The sequence below is a fragment of the Gobio gobio genome (genome assembly GCF_949357685.1).
Source record: "Gobio gobio genome assembly, chromosome: 5".
Lineage (NCBI taxonomy): Eukaryota > Metazoa > Chordata > Actinopteri > Cypriniformes > Gobionidae > Gobio > Gobio gobio.
Window position 1 is genome coordinate 51,564,848 of NC_137101.1, and position 5,000 is coordinate 51,569,847.

The 5,000-nt window shown below is 35.2% G+C and overlaps 1 protein-coding gene and 1 long non-coding RNA gene across 3 annotated transcripts in view; one reads left to right on the forward strand and one right to left on the reverse strand.

The window, feature by feature from the left end:
• LOC307126561 (protein NLRC3-like) overlaps nucleotides 1–5,000 on the reverse strand; it is a gene marked incomplete at its 3' end in the record, with an annotated part of 127,614 nt that overhangs the window by 10,923 nt on the left and 111,691 nt on the right. The window lies entirely within an intron of this gene.
• LOC307126569 overlaps nucleotides 1–5,000 on the forward strand; it is a 6,780-nt gene that overhangs the window by 577 nt on the left and 1,203 nt on the right. The window contains exons 1-3 of the long non-coding RNA XR_013816507.1: nucleotides 1–2,379; nucleotides 4,573–4,617; nucleotides 4,712–5,000. The exon at nucleotides 1–2,379 is cut by the window's left edge and continues 577 nt beyond it; the exon at nucleotides 4,712–5,000 is cut by the window's right edge and continues 1,203 nt beyond it. This is a non-coding gene — a long non-coding RNA (uncharacterized lncRNA). The remainder of the gene's footprint in view (nucleotides 2,380–4,572; nucleotides 4,618–4,711) is intronic.

A 5,000-nucleotide genomic window follows, 5' to 3' on the forward strand; every position in this document is an offset into this window, starting at 1 on the left:
CAAAGCCTACAGCGAACGGCCGGTTTAATCTACATCCTGGTACTTCCTGCTTTAATTACGTCAGTAGAGCAGTTTGTCGACTAACCTCCGCCCACAAGAGTACGCGAAAAAGGGGGCGTGGTCTTGTTGCTCCCGCGTGGAGAAAAAGAAATGTTGCGTTCGGTTGCGTTCGTATAGTTTGTTTGTCGCCATGTCGTCGAGACGCTGTTATTTTCATCCCGGAGTCAAGTCACCTTTGTTTGGCTTTCCCAGGGACGCTGTACTTAGAGATCATTGAGCGCATGCATCCCCGTTATGGTGAGAGGCGTGACCTTTCCGGTAACGTGCGCTAAGCTGCTGTCCAATCACAACACGGGAACCGCTGGCACAATCAGAACTCGTTACGTGTTTCTGAAGGAGGGACTTCATAGAACAGGGAAATCTTTCAAGCCGTTTTGAGGACAGTGAAAACAGCAGTATACAGATAAGTAAATTGTGTGAAAAATACTGTGTTTTTTTACACGCAAAACATGAACACATGTTATATTGCACACTGTAAACACAATCAAAGCTTCAAATAAACACGAAAAACGTGACCTTTAAAAGCCATGACTCAAACACTTCAACATAAATCAAACCTATACAGTACAGTAGCCATTCATTCTATTGGCTATCATATGATTGTAAAAATTAAATTAATTAACTTTCTTTATAAAAAAAAAAAAATGACAACACTTTACAATAAGTTTTCATGTTGTTAGTGTTAGCTAACATGAACTAACAATGAATGAACAATACTTCTACAGGATTATTAATCTTAGTTAACGTTAATCTCAACATGTTTATGATCCAGTGTTGTATCTGTTCATTTAGTGCACACTGTGAACTAACATCAACTCACATATTTTATTAACTCACATTAACAAAAGTTTTGCTCTGTTAGTTCATGTTAGTTAATGCAATAACAAATGTATTGTAAAGTTTTACCCAAAACATCTATTGCCTTACAAATAATAATAAATAAAATGAAATTAAAATGCAAACAAGTCATGGGCAACATTACTTAGGCTACATAAAGAATCAAATGCCTGTGCCATGGATAAATCAAATCAAATGGACAATAAGGGAATTATTTTACTCATATTGTTGATGAAAATGATACAAGAACAATAAAAGTACTAGTTCTGATGAATAATGCATCAATACTTTTGAAAACATATTAACATTTTTAAAATTACAGGAATATTATGCGTGTTTAATAGGATGGTTTCAAATAACGTGTGTTTGAGGTGCGCGTGCTAAAGCTGAAGAGCTGAATGAACACCCATAAACCCAAGCGCTTTTGTTTAGCTCAATGGAACACAACCTATATATGATCAATTAGATATTTATACAAAATAAACACAATATTACAACTCCTACTTGCACAAAATCATGCATAGATGAACTTGAACTAAGTTACGTATTGAAACTCCTGTTGTGGACGCACGGCAACTAAACCCAAAGAATTCACAGCGTTTTACTTAGATAGTTTTCTCATTATAATGTAATTTATATATGACAATCCCAATTATTGTTATTAATGTTCTGCGTTGAAGCCAATGAGCATCAGCGGTACAATGAAGAGCTTTGCTTGAGTTATTTAACTAATCCTAATCCATCCTATATGAGAGAAATCAAAGGTTTATACTACATAACTTTACTATCACGACTTATATCTGCACACATTGATGCAAATGCACAAGTGAACTTGACTGTGTTTGTCAAAATGTGGAACTCCTGTTGTTCAGCGCGTTCTTCCCACAACAGCGCTGAAGCACGGCAGCTAGACCCAAAGAATTCACAGCGTCTTATTGCAATAGTCTTCTCATTATAATGTTATGTATATATGACAGTCAGTTATTATTGTCCTGCATTGCTGTTTGAGCTCGCGTGTGGAAGAGATTATCACCGGTTGGCCTACAGTGAAGCACTTTACTGCAGCGTTCAGTAACTCATCCTATCTGAGATAAATCAGATATACACAACATTTAAAAAATATTACAGCTTACAATTCCACAAAATGCTGCGAATGCACAAACAAACTCTCCCTGTAACACCGCGCTGATTGTGATGCACCTTGAATGTGTCTTCCTTTTCAAAGTGATTTAAACATTTCACAACCATCATGGTGAACAGTACACATCTGAAGCTGCAGGAAATAATCCATTATTTATTAGTCTTAATATATCGGCCTCGTTGTTATTATCAGATGGAGTCCAGTGTCTGTGCTGCTTCATTTGGATCATCTCTGAATCTTTGTCTGTAGTTGAATGTTTATCTCTTCTTTCTTTACCTTGCTTTCAGGTGAGCCCTGAGAAGGACCAGTTCTCATTGGATGATCAAGGCTGTGCTGAGATGGTAATAAAAAGAGCATTGCATCATTTTAGTAAATGCTAGTCTAGTAAGAACCTTTTCATGTGTTTTTACTGATATGATTTGTCAAAACAATTCCATTTACACTTGGCCACATAAATGGGCCTTTGCAAAACGGATATATATCCAATTTTTTATTTCCATGCTATACGCTGGTTTAACGGTGTTCACGTCATCGTAAAACTACCGCTATGAGAAGCATGTTATTTATCATCAGCTAATTTCAAGATCAATAGGAGAGAGAGTAGCATCAGCACTGGTTAAATAATTTATTCTCACTACTTTTAATGAAGATGAGCGCTGTCATATTTGACTAGAACATGTCATATAGCCTAAAACACGCTCTCACTTGTTTATAATTTGGCAGTTTTGTGAGGAGTAAAGTTGTGGTAAACCATATGCGGTTTCAACAACCATCTGCATTTACACTTGTCCAGTTTCATCTGGAATGCGTCTCAGACCACCTCCTGAAGTGCTTTGAGTCACCGGATTTAATTCCGTCTCCAAATGTGTTTGTGTAATAACATAAATTGTCTTTGTATCTTGCGGCATGCACTTTGGTAAAGCGTCTCTAAAATGAAATTAAAATCAAAAGCACGATATAGCTTCGTGCCCTTTTCAAATCACAAAAGACGATAATGAAGTAAGTCTACAGTTTGTTGTGCTGCGTGTTTCAAACTGAACTGCACACTTTCCTCACTCCATCAGTTCATGATCTGGCATTGTCCTTGCCTCGTTTCACAGCCAATAAATGCAGTGAACTCCATCTCTACATGTGCCTTGAGTTTAACATGCAGCGAGCACCACTTACACTCTATTAGCACATTTGCATTATATCCAACATTTTTGTGGACAGTTGATTTACAGTATTTCACCCCATTTGTAATAAGATGCGTTTATAAACCTGTTTTCACTGAAACTGCAGGCTTCTGCCAGTATAACAGCTTAAGCGAAGAAATTAAGAAGGAAGTATTGTAAAATAAAATAATCATTATAAAATATACATTTTTCATTGACAGTAGTAGTATATTAGTATCTTAGCAACAATTCTAATAATAGTGATCTAAAAGTATTATAGTTATTATGGTAACACTTTACAATAAGGTTGTATTAGTTAACATTAGTTAATGCATTAGTTAACATGAACTAATCATGAACAATTCCTGTAGCTTTACTGTTTTTGTAAGGTTATCTTACTGTACATATTTACATTAGTTTACACAGCAGTTCACACACACTACGGATGAATATTTCTAACTCACCATCTTACTCTAAAGGTAAAAATGCTGTTGTATACCTTATCAACATTATTAAAACAAAGCATGTATATTATTGGATTTTGAGAACCTTATTATCACGTGTACCCTATTTCAACATTAACTGATGTGTTAACATTTGTAGGTTCATTAAATAATAATAAATGCTTTGTTAATGACAAGTCATGTTGATAAAGAGTCTACAAATGTTAATAACACATCAGGTAATGTTGAAATAGTGTACACTTTACAACAAGGGTAACAAAATCCATCAATACATGCTTTGTTGAATGTTAGTAATGATAGTAAAGTGCGTATAAACATGAACAACCTGTCTGTTGATGTTTAGATGGTTTCCACTTTAGAATTATGTTTGCCAACAGCCCAAAATCAATGGCTTAATATTAAATAATGTTGATAAGGTACACAACAGAATTTGTACCTTTAGAGTAAGATGATGCGTTAGAAATGTTCATTTTAAGCCAGTGGTTTTAAGACAGTTATATACGGTGTGTGTGTGTGTGTATATATAGATCTATAATATATAATGCTGCAGTGTGTCAGTAGGTAATATCAGTTTACATTTCTAAACATTCCTTTTGCCATTAATTGTAATAATCAGTTATCAATAATCAGATTTTTGCACTTTTATATAGTGAAACTTTTCTAGAAGAACATTAATGGAATCAGTGTTGCACCAACATTGTAATTCTGGCCTATACCAATAAGTTGATCATGTTCATGTTGGTCAAAAACTTAAAAAGGAGGTGTTTAATATAACATTTCTTCTCCAGAATAATATTTTGAATGTCATTTGAAATGTGATTTTTTTAGATATCAGGTGTATATTCAGTTTTAAGATCTAGATACAGGTTTGCGTTATATCTGAGTTTCTGATCAGTGTATAACTGATTTCTTCCAGGTGTTCAGAAGATGCCTATTGAGAAAACCACTGAAGTTTCTCAAGGTACCTGAGGTTTAAATCAGAATACCTCCATCAGTGTAAGTACAGGAGCTCTCATATAGTTAGAGCTTACTAAAGCATGTGTTCTTCTGTACAGACAATGACAGTGAGGCAGAAACTGAAAGGACCAAACGTGTGCTGGTCAAATGCTGAAGTTACAGCTGTAATTGAACATTTTAAGGCTCATATAGCCAAAGGAGAACTGGCCACACTGACTGAAAGACCACAGTGTAAGACCGCTGAGGATCCTGTTTTGGGAAAGCACAGAGGACAAAAGATATTTTGTAAGAAATCGAGGAATTACCTTGAAAAGCAAAGCCTAAAATAAGTGATGTTACGTCATGTGTCTCATTTGATGCTGGATTATTATTTTGGTTGTTGGTTTT